The 20427-nt window shown below is 40.4% G+C and overlaps 1 protein-coding gene and 1 long non-coding RNA gene across 2 annotated transcripts in view; one reads left to right on the top strand and one right to left on the bottom strand.

The window, feature by feature from the left end:
* Positions 1 to 14429, bottom strand: part of LOC117357574 — a 67778-nt gene extending 53349 nt beyond the window's left edge. Inside the window, exon 1 of the long non-coding RNA XR_004538829.1 lies at positions 14337 to 14429. This is a non-coding gene — a long non-coding RNA (uncharacterized LOC117357574). The remainder of the gene's footprint in view (positions 1 to 14336) is intronic.
* The window catches only part of ZFAND3 (zinc finger AN1-type containing 3), a 499096-nt gene that overhangs the window by 100216 nt on the left and 378453 nt on the right, over positions 1 to 20427 (top strand). The window lies entirely within an intron of this gene.

Here is a 20427-nt window from a genome sequence, read left to right as displayed (position 1 = left end):
CACATTAGGGTTGAGACCTGAACTTGACATGGTCTGTGTTTCGATAACACTTCTTCCTCAGGGGTCCAAGATATTATAAACCTCAATTGTGGAGAACTGTATGAAGTGCAGCTGGATTGAAACAATATAGTTGATGGACTAGAAAAGGAGTCCTGTAGTATAATACTGAAAACGAAGGCAATATTCCAGGAGGTATTTTAATTTTGAAGGGAAGTTGTTACATCTGATATGAAGGCAAGATCTTAAATTCTTTTACTTGTCGCGTACAAAAAAATAAAATAAAATGAATGATCCATTCTATTATTTTGGGAATGACTTGAAAGCTAGGGGAAAGGTGAGAGTCATTTAACAAGGCAAATAAAATGTGCTTGGAATCGTAGTAGTAGTTGTTGGTTTGGAATCGGAGGTCTGTAGTGTATGAAAAGGTTGGAGAAGAAAGACTCAGATTTAAAGTTAATGGGTGCTACACAATGAAAACCACTGCTTTTATATTCTTTTGTGCTCAACCTGGAAAGTAGTTGGTTGGGTTTTTTTTTTTAGGCAGGGTGCCACATTAGGAGTTGCCACTCAGGAAAAGGATCTAAGTGTCTTCGTTGAGGATAAATTGAAATCCCCTGCTTCATGTGCAGCGGTGGTGAAGAAATCAAATAGAATGTCAGGCGTTATCAGGAAAGGGATGGAAAACAAAAATGAAAATACTATAATGCCTTTGTATGGCTACGTGATATAACCACACCTCGAATACTGTGTATATTTTTGGTCACCGCATCTGAAAAAAAGATAGCGGAATTAGAAAAGGTACAGAGATGGAAGGTCAAAATGATAAAGGGGATGAGAAGATTTCCCTGAGAGGAAAGGCTGAAGTGGCTGGGGCTTACAAATATGGGATAAGAATGTCGCATCTTAAAGTAAGCTGGTGTTTCCATACTGGAAGACTTGACCACTTAAGACAAATGATATAGCAACATGATCTGAGATTGATATTTAATGGATTTTAGCTGACTGTAGCACTGGAAATAGATTTTTAGAAGCCATGAAGTTGTTTGGTCTAGAATAAGAATGGTGTGTGTGTGAATAAGCGGAATAATATTTGGATTTAGGATTTAAAAGACACCAGCAGTTTGATCAACCATATAGTTATGCAAGAGATGTTAAAGCAGCTCTGATGTATAGTTTAGTTAGTCAACAATATGTATGTATGTATGTATGATTCAGATAAGCCCAGTAATTGAATATTATTTCTTCTCATCCTATTTGCCAAGTCATCCAAGTCATGTTGCAGTATGTCAATCTTATTTACGCAACATCGAATCTCCATAGCCTGTGAATCATGCACCAACATGAATTCTTCAACTAATTTAAGCCCAGTGTTGAAATGCGCTGAGGAGGAGTTCTTGTTAATTTGGATTTGATTTCAGCAGTATTTTGCGGGTTTGGTTGTATTTTTTTTTTTAGCAATTTTATATCATCTGCTATGCTGTCACATCAAGTGGAAGAGGGGCCACGAGGGCCTTTTCAGGTGTAGTAGGCTCATGCTTCAACCTTTTAGATGCTGAGTGCACTGAGAAGGAGGAGGCATCTGACTTGGTTGATTTTGTAGATATGTAGGAGGTATTTCTGTTGGGAATATTAGAAAAACATCTTCAAGTCAATATACTTGCTACACGCTGCTAGGAGAGGTTGTCTTAAATGTCCATTCCAGAGATGGTCACATGCCTTCCTCCTTTTAAAAATAATCTTAACATACAAGGACACTCAACCTTTTTTCCCTATCCTGTCTTGTCCTGTCCTTCCTGAATAAATTATATAGTTTTATTATATGCCATTCATGGCTCTCCATGAATCATGTCTCCATGACTGCCAGTAATTCCAAGTTTGCCTCTATCATTACAGCCTTTAAAACTAGAAACTTGTTTCTGTTGCTACTTAAAGCATTTCACTATTCTATTAGCTGTTGTAAACTCTTCCATTTAGGCCATGAATACATTACCTCATTCTTAAAGGAAGCATAACTTCTGAGTTGTGGTACCAGTATGGAAGAGTGTGCATGGAAGGCAGTCGTGAATAGAGAATGACACGGGACAAATTTTTCCCCATCCCTGTAGGAACTCAATTTCCCTGCCCCATCCCGTGAGTTTTGTTGCTGTCCCTGCCCCATTCCTGTAAGCTCTGCCTTAACCGCACAAGCCTCGAACACTTATGATTTTAAAGTGTTTGAAGCAGATGAGGACAGGGCTTGCAGGAATGGGGCAGGAGCAGGAAAAGAACTCAATGGGACAGGAAAACGAGTTCCCCTGGGGATGGGGAAAAATTTGTTCCCGTGTCATTCTCTAGTCATGAACCAGCTGCTTGCTAAAGGCTACAGTATATAATAAGTATTTACCCACCATTGTATGTACAATATTTAAGAGGCAAACTGTTCATTTGTTTTTTAAATGACCATGTTAAAATGGAAACCAGGTGAGAATGGTATTATTTAAGCAGAATAAGCAGCTCACTAGAGATCAAGGAGCTCAGAATATGTTGTGTGCAGCAGTCCTATAAAATGAAGGCTAGATCAGGAGAATGTTCTTGTTTTGTAGTCTTCATTTCCTAGTGATTGTTACAAGTGATTGCTCTCAGTGGGGTCCCCAGTTGGTGCATTTCAATAACATGTAGGGATTTAGTTTCTGCAGGTGACTTCCCTGAGGACATAGCTAAGCTCTTGCAGTTTGAGTTTTTCTCATAGATTAGGAAATCATGCGTGAAAAGCAAGCTGTGCTTTAGCTATGTACAGTGTGGTTTTCAAACACAAACAGGACCAGTAAGAATATGCATTCAGTGTTGGGTTTAAAAGATTTCTACTGAATTGCCATTTTCATCCACATTTCAAGATGTTATACAGTGGTCGAGATCCTACATTTCTTCAAGACAAGCTTTTAGACCTGGTCACTAGAAGGCTTTATGTAAAATATCACTGGACACATTAATTACACTGAGAAATCTAAAAGAAGGAGTCTGTATATTGTGGCGGGGCCGGGGGTAAGCCTAGCGCTGGCAACCCGGCTCCCGCCCCAGGCGTAAGGGCGGAGCGCTCCCAGGAGGACTCCCACTGGATAAGCAGTAGAATAATTAGTGGAGACTGCGTTCTTGGTAAAGTTCAGCTTTTATCTTTATTACCCCTAGTTCACCGCACTAGGGGTAATAAAGGGGCGGGAAACTACGAGGTGACACCAGGAAATTCTTTTTCACTGAAAGAGTGGTTGATCGCTGGAATAGTCTTCCACTACAGGTGATTGAGGCCAGCAGCGTGCCTGATTTTAAGGCCAAATGGGATCGGCACATGGGATCTATTCACAGGGCGAAGGTAGGGGAGGGACATTAGGGTGGGCAGACTAGATGGGCCGTGGGCCCTTATCTGCCGTCTATTTCTATGTTTCTATGTTTCTATGTTAGGGTTCCAGTAGTCCCTCTGGTCTGAGGAGACTTAAAACAAATCATATATTCACAAGGTTTCTTCCTTACAACACAGTCCAGCCTGCTACCCAGGCAGAAAAGCCAAAAAATAAACCAAAACGTTTTCTCCTTAATTTTGCTCCTTTTGTTTGGAAATACTTCAGGAAGCTCTGTGACCTAACCCACCCGAAGTCCAATGCCCCCCACTACCCTATGTTCCTGGGTAGGGGCTAGGGAACTTTATATAGCCCAACCTTTTATGACTGGTGTAAGTCCCCTCCCGAAAGTTCCCTGCTTCAGGGTTACACAATGTCAGGTCTCTGAGTTCCTTACACTTCTCGGGGAAGTTAATTAAAGGTTCTCACCTCCTTCCCTTTATCTACATGGCCTCCCTCTCAGGCTCTAAGTGATTCATTCACACATGCTCACAGTTCTGCTACGGGAGAAAGAACGCTCCACAAAGATACATTCACTTTCATTCCCCTCCCCCATTCATACCTTGTTAACTGTGATTCTCCAGGAGATCCCATACTGTGAGACTGCACTCCATCTCACTGCTTTCAGATAGCTCTCCCTCTAATTCCATTAGGGAATCTCCGCTTTCTGAGACAGGGTAAGAACTCCCTTCAGGGACAGCTAACGGCCAGCCCTGCCCTGGAAGTCTTTCTACTCCCCTGCACTTCTGCTTAGGAGTCAGAAGTCTGTTAGCTCGGGAGGGTTGTAAGACCAGCTGTGCTTTAGCTAGGGTCTGGGACAGAGACCTCCTAGCAGGCTCTTTCCTGCTTAGCACGGCATGTCTCTCTCCTGCATTTCTCCCTACAGTCTTCTCCCCAGTGTTCTCTCCAATCTTCTCCCTAATCTTCTCCCTAGTGTTTCCACCTGTGCTCATTTTATGCTGCAAGCTTAATCCCACTCTCCCTCTGGGTTCGTCTTGCTTGTTAGCCACACCCCTCTCATTAACCATGCCTGTGCTGGTTTTCTTTACTAGAGGTTTTGTTGGAGATTTGCCCAAGGTATTATAAAAGGGATTATAGTGCCCTAAACCAGATGTTATGGTTTCTGCCCTTCTCTCTCTGCCTTGCCCTGCCTGTTGGCTCTTGGTGATAGGTACAGGATTATTAGGCAGCTTCCTGGGCTTAGGAATAGGGGCCAGCCTTTGCAAGGCAGGGTTTAAAACTGGGTTTAAACTGCTGACAGGCTCTTCCCTGTCACAATATATTGCGCTTGGATATATTGAAAAGGTACTTGTATTTACCGTCTCTGATGCAAGTAAAATTATGCACTTTTTTTTTTTTTTTTAAATTTTGCAAGGATGTACCTGGAGTGTGATTGGGTTAGGGAAGTAACAATATACTTAAGTTTTACATTTTCAAAATTATATACTCTTACTTTGCTTTTCTTGGAATGAGCAGCTATAGCAGATCAAACATCTTGAGGTAGTTTTTGGAAAACGGTGCAGTTGTGAATGCTATTAAGGACCACTGTTCCAGATTTCATCACCTCTCTGCTATACCACCAGCTTCAACGTCATTCTCTAGTTCCATATTTCACCACCCCTCTGCTATACCACCAGCATCGACGTCATTGTCTAGTTCCATATTTCACCACCCCTCTGCTATACCACCAGCATCGACGCCATTGTCTAGTTCCATATTTCACCACCCCTCTGCTATACCACCAGCATCGACGCCATTGTCTAGTTCCATATTTCACCACCCCTCTGCTATACCACCAGCATCGACGCCATTGTCTAGTTCCATATTTCACCACCCCTCTGCTATACCACCAGCATCGACGTCATTCTCTAGTTCCATATTTCACCACCCCTCTGCTATACCACCAGCATCGACGTCATTCTCTAGATCAGAGGCTCTAGCCAGTGGTGCCTGTATCACCAAGAAGTGTAAGATGAGGTCAGACAAGGTGTGGAGAATGGTCTTGAAACGTTCTAGATTTCGTGAAGGCAATTATTAGGATAGTTATTGGTAGTATAACTGCATTTGTAGCAACATATTAACAGCACTGTTAGTGGCTAATAGTGCCACATGTAGATGTGAGTAGTCACTAGCGGATATATAGTTTACAAAGGGGGTGCAAAGATTTTTGATCAGTTAAAGAGGTACAGGAACCAAACAAAATTTAATAACATCTACTTAGATAAATGAGTACATTCCAGGGCTGGAGGAGTTTGTTATAGAAGAATCATAATCATGTGTGGGTCCAATATGCTTCTTCATGGGTTGAAGCACATAGATGTTTTATTATTTGCTTAAAAAAAATGTAAAGTTGGATTATTTGTCAGTCTTTGAGTAATGAAATTGCTTTAAGGTGTTTTTATCTATTGATTATGCGATAACGATTTCTTGTAACCTTACATATATAATAGTTGTTTATAAGTAAGCCTCATCAACAAAAGCTTGCCCAGTAAATATAATATTTACCCATTTATAAATAAAGGCCTGTCATTTTGTGCACTTTTATTTTAGCAAGCTTCTCACAAGAAATCTTCTGAAATCCATACGAGACGTTTTGATTACTGTCTTCTGCAGTCCTGTTCCTGGCTTTTCCATAGTGAACACCAAATACAAATATTTGTTAAATAATTCACTAACCCCCCTCTTTTACTAAGGCGTGCTAGCCGATTTAGCGTGCTAAACGCTAATGCATCCATAGAATATAATGGACGCATTAGCGTTTAGCATGTACCTTAGTAAAAGGACCCCTAAAAGTCCTATTCTAGACTAATACTCTTGTGAGAGCGTTCCCTAGTCATCGTCATCATCCTTCTGCTGGTATGTCTTCAGTGTATCATCATTGGTAACAAACATGAATAGAATAAAAGCAAAAACACAAAAATATTCAAGACGATTTATTTATTTGTTGGAATAACTACTTATTTTTTGACTATACTTGGGGAGATAACATCCCCTTTCTTGAGACAGTGGACTAACTTTGCCACCAATGTAAGACAGCATCTTCTTGCTTGGGGTCTGTATTCTTCTTTTATGTCTTGGTTTTGAGATTATATTCTCATATCCTCATATCTCCAACCATCAAAAACCCCAAAGAACCACTCTTCACAGCCATCAACTACAGACCCATTGCCAACATACCCTTCTTCCTCAAGATTATGGAAGGCCTTGTAAACCAGGACCTCATGTCTTATCTCGAAAAATTTAACATCCTTCATGACTCCCAGTCTGGATTCCGCACTAACTACAGCACAGAAGCTGTCCTAGCTTCTCTAACCGACTACCTCCTCCAACTATTCTCACAGCGAAACAGTGCCCTACTACTCCAGTTTGACCTCAGTAGTGCCTTTGACCTGGTAGACCATGACATTCTGCTCAGCTACCTCGACTCCATAGGCATTTTGGGACAGGTACTAACCTGGCTCACAGGCTTCCTAAAAAACCGTACCTACCAAGTCCACAACGAGGGAACCTACTCCCACACCTGGTCCAACCCCTGTGGAGTTCCACAAGGCTCCCCCATATCACCTTCCCTATTCAATATCTACATGACTTCATTGGGACACATGTTATCTGACCGAAAGCTGAAATCCTACATCTACGCAGATGACATCACAATTGTCATCCCCATCTACTCATTGTCACAAGAAACAGAGCAACACATCTCATCAGTACTTACCATGGTCGAACACTGGACCACTCAGTCCAAACCGAAACTAAATTCAGAAAAGACTAAACTCTTCCTAGCAAGTCCCAACCACAAATTAACGAATACCACCTTACAACTCAACGGCCTAACTTACCCTATTAATCCCACCATCAAAATCCTTGGAGTCATCCTAGACCGCTGCCTGACCTTTGAAGACCACACCAATGCCCAAGTCAAAAAATGCTTTTATACCCTCTGGAAACTCCGCACCATCAAACATTACTTCGACTTCCCCTCCTTCAGACTGCTGGTCCAATCCCTAATCCTAAACACACTGGATTATTGTAATATAATTTATATGGGCTCCTACAAGAAAACCATCAAACGACTGAGACTTATCCAAAACACCGCAGTCCGCCTAATCTATGGCCTCATAAAGTCAGACCATATCAGCCCTTACTATAGAAAACTGCACTGGTTGCCAATAGAAGCGAGAGTCATCTTCAAATTCGCCTGCCTCTGCTTCAAAACCTTAATTGGCTTGTCCCCGATATATCTGTCTCACCACTTTGTGTTCCCTGGAACCACTCGCACGTGTAATGCCAATCTGTTTACCTACCCTTCCCCAAAGGGATGCACCTTCAAAAAATTCCTCAATAGAACTCTCTCATACCAAGCTGGCAGATGGACAAACTGCCTGACCACCCTCATCTCATCTGCCCCATCTTACTCATCCTTCAGGAAATCTCTCAAATCTTTCCTCTACGACAAATTTCTCGAACCCCCCCCCCATCACCAAATAATCAAATACTTCCATCCTGTAATTGATACTGGTTGTTTTCTTGACATTCACCACCCTGCATTGGTTTTGTACACTGCTTGTTCTTTATAAGCCTCTCGCACTGCCTTCTCCACTATATAAATATCTCTGCTCTATATGTACAGTCTCCTGCATGGTAAATCTACATTGTTCTTCGCTGTATAAACACCTTACTGAATATGTACAGTCCTCATTGTATCTTCGCTGTAAATGTAGAGTCTCTTACACTGTAAACCGCTCTGAACTGTTTGTGGTATTGCGGTATATAAAATAAAGTTATTATTATTATTATTCCATTTATTTTTCACTCTACTACTATTCCTACTATTTATCACTTCTATAGCGCTGACAGGCGTACACAGCACTGTACATTTTGGCATTTAATAGACGAAGAAGAGCTTATAATCTAACTTAGACAGATATGACATATAGGGTTGGGGATGCAGAACCCAAGGTGAGAGGAGTTAGGAGTTGAAAATAGTCTCGAAGAGGTGGGTTTTTAACTTGGACTTGAACACTGGCAGAGATGGAGCCTGCCGTAGGGATTTGGGCAGCTTGTTCCAAGCATATGGCGTAGCAAAGTAGAAGGGATGGAGTCTGCAGTTGGCAGAGGAAAAGAAGGGCACAGATCGGAGGGACTTACCAGCTGAATGGAGCTCGTTGGGTGGGGGAGGGCGACATAGGAGGAGATAAGTGAAGAGAGAGTGAGGGGCAGCTGAGTTAGTGCATTTGTAGGTCAGTAAGAGGAGTTTGACTTGCATTCAGAAATGGATGGGAAGCCAATGAAGTGATTTTAGGAGAGGGGTAACATGAGTATAGCGGCTCTTATGGAATATGAGTCATGCAGCCAATTTGTGGACGGATTGGAGGGGAGCGAGATGGCTGAGTGGAAGACCCGAGAGGAGTGAATTGCAGTAGTCTAAGCACGAGGTGATGAGGGCATGGATAAGGGTTTTGGTAGTGTGCTCAGAGAGGAAGGGTCAGATTTTGCTAATATAGAGGAAGAAGTGTCAGGTTTTAGCAATGCGTTGTATCTGGGCAGTGAAGGAGAGAGAGGAGTCAAAGATTGTGAGCAAAAAAAACAGGGAGGAAGCAGGGAGGTGGGTTTAGGCAGGAAGATGAGCAACTCCATTGTAGCCAATGGTTTTAGTGCCTGTGAATAATATAATTGTTTCACTTGATGGAAACATTCACAGCTTTTACCCCTGACACAGGAACGTAGGGAGAGGGGAGACATGATTGAGACGTTTAAGTATATCACCAGTCGTATCGAGGAGGAAGATGATATTTTCTTTCTTAAAGGACCCTCGGCCACAAGAAGGCATCCGCTAAAAATCAGGGACGGAAAATTTCATGGCAAAAATCAGGAAGTATTTCTTCACTGAAAGAGTGGTTGATCATTGGAATAGACTTCCTGTGCAAGTGGTCAAGGCCAGCAGCGTGCCAGATTTTAAGAATAAATGGGATGCGCATGTGGGTTCTCTAAGAGGGTAAAAGTGGGGGGAGGGTCATCAGAATAGGCAGACTTGACGAGATATAGGATATCTAGGAGGATAAATTTAGGGAAGTGGATCTTTAGTGTGGGCAGACTTGATGGGCTATGGCTCTTTTCTGCCGTCATTTTTCTATTTTTCTATGTTTCTAACCTTTCTAGGTGATACGTGGCCATTTCGGGTTTTGTTTAATAAACTGCTTGTGTGTCCACTGGTCTACTTTGTGTTTGCTGCTGGGATTTCTTGCAGATCATTGCCTCTAGTACTCTTAAATGTTACTGCTACCTTTCTAAAATTTAAATATTTAAAGTAAATCAATACCTCCATCCCACCCCATTTATTTGATCTGCAATCACATTCCCAGCAGTAATTCTCTGGACAATATTCCTTAACCTCAACCATATCTGATTATTACAACCATGATTCTGTGATGCATAAAATATATGTCTAATTTCTCATCAGAAATCAAATCAGAAATAAACAGTCTTATGTACCAACCTTGCATTTAAAAGACCCAGTCTCAGAATATCAGTGTGAACATTGAATACAGATGCATTTCTTGGTCTAAATCCCTGATTCCCCACCACCATGCAAACCTGTAAACAACCCATACTGCCCTGACTAGTAATCACCGTAATTTATATCAAATGCATTTACTACTCAATACCTGTTACAGGGATCCACCCCAATGAAACAGAGGCTTTCTGATGCTTTGACTAACCAGGCCAACCTTATTCCCATAGCTAACAACAACAAAAAAAACAACCCCTTGATGTTCCCCATAAAGTAGCGTTCTCTGGGCCCTTTGATGTAACAACTTATTCGGCGCTCTTTGCATAGCAAAAAATTGTTTCTTAGTAGCTTGAGTCATGCCTTTAGCCATAGCTGCTTTTGTTCATTGTTTTGTTTTTTTATTTCTACTAAAGAATTACACTCTCCCTATTCAATTTTTTATGTTTGGTCTTCACATGCACTTGGATTTCCCCTTGCAGTACCGCCTTTGTGTTTTTCCAGAATAATCCCAATGTCTCCACATACTGTTTTTGTGGCAGGAGTATTCTTCCTAATTTTTATAACAAGGTATTGTATGAAAGCAGTATCTTCCCTCACTTCCCTTGACATTCTCTTCCTGGTGGGAACTCTGCCACTGCATTGACCATCAGCATATGGTCCAAGACAACCAAGGGTCATATACCTGAAATTAACATATAATCTCTTATAAGGTATTGAAAATGTGGCTTTTCAATTTAAAAATTTTTGTATTGTGTAGTGAACTATACAGTATATTATGGAAAGTCATGCGAGTTAGAATGTTATAGGCAACGGTTATTTATTGAGATTTTTATATTATTAATAAGTGGATTTGATAATGAGGGTTGCAATTAAATGACAATTATGTTTGGGGTAGGTTCTTTTTTTTTTTTTAATTTAATATTTATTGAAATTTTCAATATATTCAAGCATATTATAACTTGTACAGAAAGGAAATTTAGCAAGAAATTAATACAAATGAAAACATATATCAAAGAACATATAAGCATAAATTTCTACTCAAGTCCTCAATAAGATCCAAGAAGGAAAATAGGCGATAGAAAGAAATTATTATAAAACAAAATAATAGCTAGTCGAATGAGATTGAGGCACCCTTTCTTAAACTAAGCACTTTCTTTCTCCAAAGATGCAGTTGTGAGAAAAGTTGTCAGTTGAGATGGCTCAAAGAAAACATATGAATTCCACTCCTCTAACAGGCCTACCAGAAACCATAACCTCTTCACATACCCAAACATTACAGGCTGTAGATATCAAACCTTCTTTGACAGAACATTCAAATTCCAAGCAGCCAGACTGTACACTTGGCTAGGTTACTTCACCGATGGCGCCAGAGAATCATATAGTGCCTTTAGAAAAGAACTAAAAACCACCCTGTTTAAAAAATTCTTAACCTAACCAGACTCCCCTCTCATCCAAACAATCCCGTCCCCCCTCATCAGCCAAAACTCCATCTTTAATTTACCTACCAGCATGCTCATTGGTGCCCGTCCTCCGCTAACGTACCAAGTAATTAAAATAGTTCCTCACCAATACTCCTAAGCCATCACTATCATATTTAAAGTCTTTCTCCTTGTAACTTATTGACCGCGCATTCTACTTTCTCCTCTCCTACTTATGTTCTCAACTATTGCTGATTGTATAAAGTTACTCATTATAAAACCATGTAATAAATTATTGCTGATTGTATAAAGTTACACATTATAAAACCATGTAATATTCCGACCCTGAAATTTTCCTTGTATCATCATACGATGTTCATTTCAATACTTTGTAATTCGCTGTCTGTACAGTTTTTCTTCATTGTGAACCGCCTAGAAGTCGAAAGATTGTGGCGGTATATAAGAATAAAGTTATTATTATTATTATTATATTATATTTATGAGAATGGTAATTAACAACACATTTACATGGGTGTCGCAAGTAAAAAGTCGCCCCCAGAGATAAAACACCAGGTTTCCTTAACAGAAATTCTTTTCTCCTTCTCTGCGTCTCCTTGGCCAAATCTGGGAACATCTGAATTTTACAACCTAAAAACTCTTTTTGCTTATTTTTAAAGAAAAGTCTCAGCAACCAGTTTTTATCTGGTGCGAGAGCTACTGTCAATAATAAGGTTGCAGGGGTCACTAATTCTCTATCAGACATTTCCAATATATTGGATATATTCATTAAATCAGGTCCCGACTTCTGTTGTAATTGCTGTTGTTGTTGGTCTTGAGGCTTACTTGGAAGATAATAAACCTGCGTAAATGGTGGTAATGATTCATCAGAGAGTTCCAATATTTCCGTCATATAACGTTTCAACATTTCCCTTGGGGCTATCACAGAGACCCTAGGGAAATTTATCAATCTGAGATTATTGTTACGAGAAAAGTTTTCCATTGCTTCCATTTTCCTTCTTAAATTGGTATTATCTTTAATTAATACCTCAGTAATTTGTTGTGATACTTTAAGTTCTTGATGAATATTTTGTATTGAAATTTTTGAGTCCTCAAGTCCAGTCTTTAAATTTTTAATCTCAGTTCCATGATTTTCTAATTTCTTTTCTACTTCTTGTAATTGTGGATTAATAGATTTTGCCAAATTGGCTACCAGGTCCCACAGAGAGTCTAATGTAACCTCTCGGGGCTTCAAAATTTGCAATGGTTGTAATTTTAAGTTAATTAGCTCACCCTCTGGCAACATGTCTCCTCCTGCAATCTGTTGGATTTTCTGTTGGATTTTCTTATCCCCCACTGCTTCTTCCACAGTCTCCTCGTTAAGACTCCTCTGCTCCAGCAGGGAGTCCCGTGGCACAGTCCCCGTGTTCTCTTCCTTAGCCTCTGAGAGGAAGTGAACTCCAACCTCAGGAAGTTCCTCCTCTCGCGGGGAACTGGTCGACTGAGGGCGTGGGGGTGGTGCTCTCACTTCGGGGCTCAATGATGTTTCCAGCCCCATGGTGAACGCCACTGACGCGCCTCCGCCGTGTGTCTCCTGCGGGGAACTCCCCGAAGCTATCGGCGTGCCCTGCATTCTCCTCATCAAGTCCTCGATGTTCCCGAAGACGGCTGTTCTGGAGCGCTGCGAGGCTCCAGCAGCGCTACGTCCCCTCCTCTTCGGCATCGTGAAACAGGTAAAGGTTTGAGTGGACAAATTATGTCAAGGAATAGACGGGAGCGTGAGACTCATGCGACTGCTCATGCGGCCATCTTGGATCCTCATTGACCTGGGGTAGGTTCTATGGATGTGATGGCAATTGTTATTGTACAATGAGATGTTATTACAATTGTCGCCTGTTATAATATATACAATGTTTTTAGAATTGTAAACCGCTATAACACTTTGGTCTTTAGTGGTATATCAAGTACTAAAATCAAATCAAATCTCCAGCTTTGAGTGTCATGTTCTGGAGAAGAAGTGTACTGTATATTCCCATTCTGTTTGATGAAGGGTTCATCAAGCGTCTAATAGATGTAATCCTGAGCAAAAAGTATAAGGCCCGTCTCAGTTTATTTCTTTACCTGACATTGCCTCTCATCATACCTATTCCTGTTAGCAATGAGAGATAATCCAAGAATTTAGTAAAAATTAGGAGCATAGGCAGAAACCAGTGCAAAAATCTGTTCAAAACAACTGTCCACCTTCCTTCTCCATCTTTGATGACTTGATGTTCTGTGAATGAAATTGCCTTCTAAGTCAAAACTTCCACCCCCTGCTTTTATACTTACTGTGTTTGATGCATTTTAACAATCTAATCTAATCTTTGGTTTATATACTGGGTCATCTCCCAGTGGAGCTTGACTTTGTTCACATATAATTAAGACAAAGAGTACATAGCAGAATATATAGGAGAAGGAAGAACTAATTAAAAAGTAAAATACATAAGAAAAGCATTAAAAAAAATAACTATAATATTATCGTTTTGTTGAGGCTGTAGTTAAACCATTTAAAAACTGCAAGAACAACCAAGTTTTCAGGAATTTACAAAATAATTGCAGCTGGCCTAAAAGCCTAATCAGATCTCTACAAACTTGAAAACAAAAGATCGACTGAGCTTCCCGTGGATTTAATTCCTTTAAAGTAAAGGAAGGCTAACTTATATTATATCTTTGTGTATTTCTCAAATGGCAAAGTTTAAGAGTTTTCCAACATAAGGGGACAAAAGGATCAAATATTCCATAGAGAAGCTTGAAGATTATGCATGTGCATTTAAACTGGATCCTAAAGCGAACTGGGAGACAGTTAAGCTTTGTCACACCACTTTTTTGGGGGGAGGGGTATGCTCTTCATTTAAATGCATCTCCTGAAGACATGCTGCCCTATGGTAGACTAGCCTGGCTTGCTAGGATCAATTAGCAAACAAACACCTTTCATTGAAACAAAACCACTTTGCTTTATTGTTTGCCTCATACCAATGAAAGAATATAGCCTTGGCTTACCTCAGCCAGCTGCTACAGGCACCAGTCTGTTTTTCCAAGGCCTTCCTCCACCTATGTTTAGGGGAAACTTGAGTGTTCCTCTTTCTCCCTAAGAGACCTCTCTAGAATGAACCCAGTCTGGGGTAGAAGTATCCCTCTCTGTCTGGGTCCCACCCATGTGACTCAGCAACTGTTCTACCTCATCTGAGGTAACTCAACTCTTAAGTTGCTGAGCCCAGTGCATCCTGGGATCTGTAGTTTTTTTGTTCTGATTAGCACCCCCTGCTGCCTAGGAATATATTTACATGGGCAAGGGGAAATCCCCCCTCAGCTCATCCTTTTTTTTCTTTTTTTTTCTTTCTCTTCCCTCTTCTCCCCATTTACTTTATTCATAAACTCTTCCGATTCCAATTCATGCATCCAACCGCTTTTAAAAAAGCGATCCTACCCAATATGTTTTTTCCCATCCCTACTTCTCCCTTTCTTCTCTAAAATATGTAACTTTCCCCCTCCCTTTCCCTTCTATCCACACGTTCATGTTAGTCAAATTATGTTTTAATGTTCACTCACTACATTTTATATTTAAAATTTTTATAAATCTTATTGTAAACCGGCCAGATACTTTGTGATGGTCGGTATATTAAAAAGTCAATAAACTTGAAACTTGAAACTTGAACAGGAGCCCCTTTCCCAAGGGTGGAGGGTAAAACATTCCCCTTATCCACTCTTCTGAATCACAAGACCACCCAAGGGGTCTTTAGAGGCTGGGGGCCCTCAATATAGAAACTTTTCCTTTTTTGGAACAGCCGAAGGAGATCAGCTTTGGCTGAAGAGAGAGGGAGGAAATGTATAATAGTTATTTAGAGCTGGAAAAGCAGGCATTTGGTTCTTTTTCCTGAATAAAGCTTGTATGTATACAGCTCCAGCGTGCTGATAGGCTTAATTAGCAACTGTTGGCATCTGTTAAGCCAGCAGTGTATCTGTGCCTTAATTACCCCACTGAATTCAGCTGGGAATAGCTGCCTGAGTTGTGCAGAGAAAAGAACTGCTGTAGGAACAGGAACTGTGGTTTATGGTTTACTTTATTTGATATACCACCTTTCCTTCTAAACAATAGTAAGGTGGTGTACAATAAAATTAAATCGAGAACAATTATTATAAGAAAGAAAAGAGTGAAATTAATAGGAAGGAAGTTACTATATTTTTTGGTCTTCCATTGTAGAGAACCTTACTCTCCCTTAACCTGCCTTCCTTCCTGTTTACAGATCTGTCCATCCTCCTTGCCCCTCTTCTTTATAATCTTAATATCCTACCATAAAACATGATTTAGCCTTGCCATCCCTTTGCCCCATATAATTTCTCCAACGTGTCTTCATAGCCTCCATCCCCTAACCCAGGGGTGGGCAATGAGGGCCAGAATCCAGTCCGGTTTTCAGGATTTCCCCAATGAATGCACATGAGATCTATTTGCATGCACTACCTCCCATTGTATGCAAATGGTTCTCATGCATATTCACCGGGGAAATCCTAAAAACCTGACTGGATTCCGGCCCTCGTTGCCCATCCCTGCCCTAACCTTTTCCCTTTTCCCTTCCACCCCCATATTTGCATATTGTAACATATTTCTGAGTGTTCATTTTGGAAAATCAGTCCCTTCCCCCACTACCATTTAACATATCTCCGTGACCCCTCCCCCATTTTATTTGTTTCATCCAAGCATACCATTCCCCTTGTTCTGGCCCGAGACCTTCATTCCCTATATCCTTTTGATTTCCACTATTTATTTTCCTTTACCTCCCACTTGTTTTCTGTTTCACCACCTGTCCCCTCCCCAATCCATCACTCAAAACCTGTTCACCCACCTCTCACATTCCTTTCTCCCTGTTCCACACTAGATACTTCATCAATGTGGATACTTGTCCTCTGAGCTCGTTTCTGAATTCAGTTTTTGATAACCATGATTTACCAGACTAAAACTCAGTGAAGTCCTCTTCAGTCTCTTACTGTCCTCAATCACATGTTGCCAGAAAGACATCACTGCCTCGACTTGTGTTGTCCGTTCAGGGCTTGTTTCTTGCTGCATTGGTCCCTTCTTCAGTAGCTTCTTCCAAGGTTCCCACTTTATATGTTGTGCCTATATTGTAAATTGTGGTCCAAAAGGGATCATCTACCTGTACTACCAGACATACTCAGCGCTGTACCGAGTCACAAAGAAGACAGTCCCTTCTTGAAAGAGCTTACAATCTAAACAGACAAGACAGACAAACAGGATGTGATGGAAACGGATACGGAGAATGGTTAATCTGTTGGTGGGCAGTGGAGAGTAAGATTATGGATTGAAGGCTAAATCAAAAAGGTGGGTTTCAGTCTGCTTTTCAACAAGTGAAGGTAAGGGGCTTGGCGGACAAACTCGGCTATTTACTGTAGTAATAGCATACTATCTCAAGTTTGAGCTGCAATGTGACATCACTCATCTCACACTTGTATTGCAGTGTTAATGATTTTTCTGGCCTATTTGCTACTTAATATGTCCCATCTCCCCTCATTTAGAATATTGTGTACAATTCTGGAGGCCGCACCTTCAAAAGATATAAAAAGGATGGAGTCGGTCCAGAGGAAGGCTACTAAAAAGTTGGTGGTCTTCATAAAGCATATGGGAACAGACTTAAAAATCTCAATATGTACAGTATACTTTGAAGGAAAGGTAGGAGAGGGAACATATGATAGCGATGTGGTGTAAATGTACATGAGTTGAGTCTTTCATTTGAAAGGAAGCTCTGGAATGAGAGGGCATAGGATGAAGTTATGAGGTGATTAGGCTCAGGAGTAATCTGAGGAAGTACGTTTTTACGAAAAGGGTGGTAGATGCATGGAACAGTCTCCCGGTAGAGGTGGTGGAGACAAAGACTGTGTCTGAATTCAAGACAGCATGGGCCAGACTGTCTCTTAGGGAAAGGAGGAGATAGTGGATGAGCCATTTGGCCTTTATCTGCCATCATGTTTCTATAGATCTGGTAATAATAATCAGCAGCAGACTTACATTATTTTTCTTTACAGTAGAGGACAGCAGTGCCTCATTCAAGTAACAGTAATCTGGCATCTCTCTCTACCTTATTTCATGTTAAACACATTAGACTTGATCAAACATGCCCGGCACTGCTGGTCTCCAGATTTCAGAAATGGGTAGAAACATAGCTACCTCTTGCATTCTCAAAAGCTAAGTACGTGACGGAGATGGCAGACCTGAAGGGAAAAGACAGAAGCCCAAATCGTACCAGCTAGACTTTCATAAAACATACAGAAGGCTCTTTTGGGAGTAGTCTCTCGTTCTGTACCCTTCTCCTCTACTGCCAACTTCCGACCCTGTGGCTTCTTCTTTACTGCACCGTCTGCCTGGAACAAACTGCCTGACTCGGTGCATCAGGCTCCGTCTCTGGCGGTATTGAAATCCAAGCTGAAAGCCCACTTTTGTTGAAGCCGCTTTCAAGTCCTAAGCCCAACCCACTTGTAAAGCCCCCTTATCTGTTTGTCATTCTCTCTTTAGTCCTCTACCCTATCTACCTTATTCCCTTTGTGTCCTGTTTGTCTGTCACAATTGGATTATAAGCTCTTTCAGGCAGGGACTGTCTCTTGCCTGTTTAATGTGCAGTGCTGCATTCGTCTGGTAGCACTATAGAAATGATAAATGGTGGTAGCATTTATTTTTCTTTGTGTATTTCTTTTGCGTTCAATAACGTTTTTCATTTCCTACTGACCCTTATAGTCTGTCTTCTCCCTGCATCCAGAAACACCATCCTTAATTTAGTCCCTTGTGTATAGCTCCTCCGATGATTAAAAGTGAAATGCATAACCTTAATTGCACCAGTGTTTGACTGTTGTCAGCATGAATGCAATGATGTTATATTTGGATGTTCTGACCTGAAGCTTCAGGTAGTCAGATCATGCTGTGTGTAATTCCATTTAAATATACATATGTGCATAAAGTAAAAAAAAAAAAATAAATAAATTGTGATTTAAAAAAAACCCAAACCCAGCTCTTGTTCAGTCCATATTTAGTAATTTAGTTAAGATATAGAAAAGTCTGTGCTTTACACTGCATTGTATATATGCTCATTTGGAAACCTTGTAGAGTTTATAGAGACACTAGTGATTTGTTCCCTAGCCTCCCTGCGGATTCTGTTCCATATTACAATCTAATTCCACGTCCGTGTCGCGCACTCCTGAGCCGTTAATTTGTACATTTCGATGCAGTTTGTTTCATCGTGTTTTTGTAATCCAAACTGAATGTAATGAGCTGTGTGCTTCGGGGACCCGGCTTTGCCTTGCCAATTAGAACAAGTGGTTACTGAGAGAGAGTGTGTTTTAAATAAAACATGGCACCTCTGAGTGGGACCGACAGCCGTTAGGGAATAAAAGAAATCTTTTGTTTAACTCTTGTGAATCTGGCAGAAAAACACCCTCCTCAAGGCTAGCTCCTAGGACCTGGACTTCATGTAAACCTCTTCGCACTGTGAAAATGTGAAGCTGAAGGTCTTTGTGTAATTGCAAAAGGTGAAAGTTAATGTTTGGGAAGAGTAAGCCGCTCCTGGATATGAAGAGACAGCATTCGCAAGTACATGACCCATGCAAAGGAGGCAAACCAGAAAATGATAAGAAATACCCAATAGATAGGTCAAGATAACTGCCGGCATGTGATGATGATGCTGGGGTTCTTTTTTTTTTTTTTTTTTTTTTAATAAACTTTATTATTTTCCGATATGAACAGAGCAATATAAATATATACATCTGAAACATACCGAACCATTACAAAGCACTTTTGAACTACAGAAATTAAAAGACATCATTAGCCCCCAACCCTGTATAACTCAGAAATGTAAACATACATCATATATATATGCGGTATCCCCCCTCCCCTCCCCCGGATGTGTATGGGAACGAAACCTAATGTAAAAGAGATATAAGACATAAATATATAACTACATATCTTAAATAGATGCAACAAAAGCTGCTAACGGGCCCCACACTAACTTAAATACCTTATTATTCCCCAAAAATTCTGCATTCATTTTTTCATATTTGTAACTAGAACACAAATTTGCCCACCAAAAAGGAAAATTTAAAGTATCCGAACTCTTGCAATTTCTTGTTATCATCTGGACCCATACAAAGGAGGCAAAGCAGAAAACAACAAGAAATACCCAAAAGAGAGGTCAAGACAACTGCTGGCATGTGATGATAATGCTGGGGTTCTGCATGATGTTTCTTTGCTTTGTTTATGGATTTCGCTTATGCCTTTTTTTAAGGGACTACAGTTTATTTGTACCTTGATAGTTTTAACTGTGCAAATTGTGTCTTGTGCTTTTCAGTGTCATCAGGCCTTTAGCAAAGGCTAGGAATCTGCCTTCTCCTTACTGGCATAGTTGTAGCAAGTAAAAGCAGCATCTGTGTGACCCAACGTAGTCTCCGATTTAGGGACATTTTTCTGATGCTTCATACTTGTTGGGAGCTTTTCTTATTGGCGTGGCCTGAAGGACTTTGCTGCGATGCTGTTTTGAGAAGTATCGCTACTGAGGCTGTTGATTCATCAGCTTTCCTTATGTTGCATGTTGTTTTACTGACAGATTGGATCTCAATAATTAATAATAATAATTTATTCTTATAAACCGCCATGCCACAAAAAAGTTCTAGGCGGTTCACAGCAAACTGGGCAATTGCATAAAATACAGATGAAATTCAACAGATTGGAAGAAGAGAAACTTAACAATAATGAGTGGAATGCATTTACAATATAATGCGGATAAAATACATTAAGAAATAAAGAGAAAACTGATAAAATACCAGCTCAACAGGCAAAAGAAATGCATTTAATACGAATAAAATATCTGAGTCTAAACTAATTAACCAGATCTCTGGTTTAGACTCAGCTGATATTTCATGTGTATTAGATGCATTTCTTTTGCCTGTTGAGCTGGTATTTTATCAGCTTTCTCTTTATTTCTTAATGCAAATTCCGTTGGATTCTTTTCTTGTGCTTTTAAATTAATTGTATGGCACTGTCAAAGTTTGAAAATTAATAAAGATTAAAAAAAACAAAAACAAAAAAACCCCCACT

Source organism: Geotrypetes seraphini, chromosome 3 (genome assembly GCF_902459505.1).
Source record: "Geotrypetes seraphini chromosome 3, aGeoSer1.1, whole genome shotgun sequence".
NCBI lineage: Eukaryota > Metazoa > Chordata > Amphibia > Gymnophiona > Dermophiidae > Geotrypetes > Geotrypetes seraphini.
The sequence above is the reverse complement of the archived record's forward strand: the minus strand, read 5'-3'. Positions and strand labels throughout refer to the sequence as shown.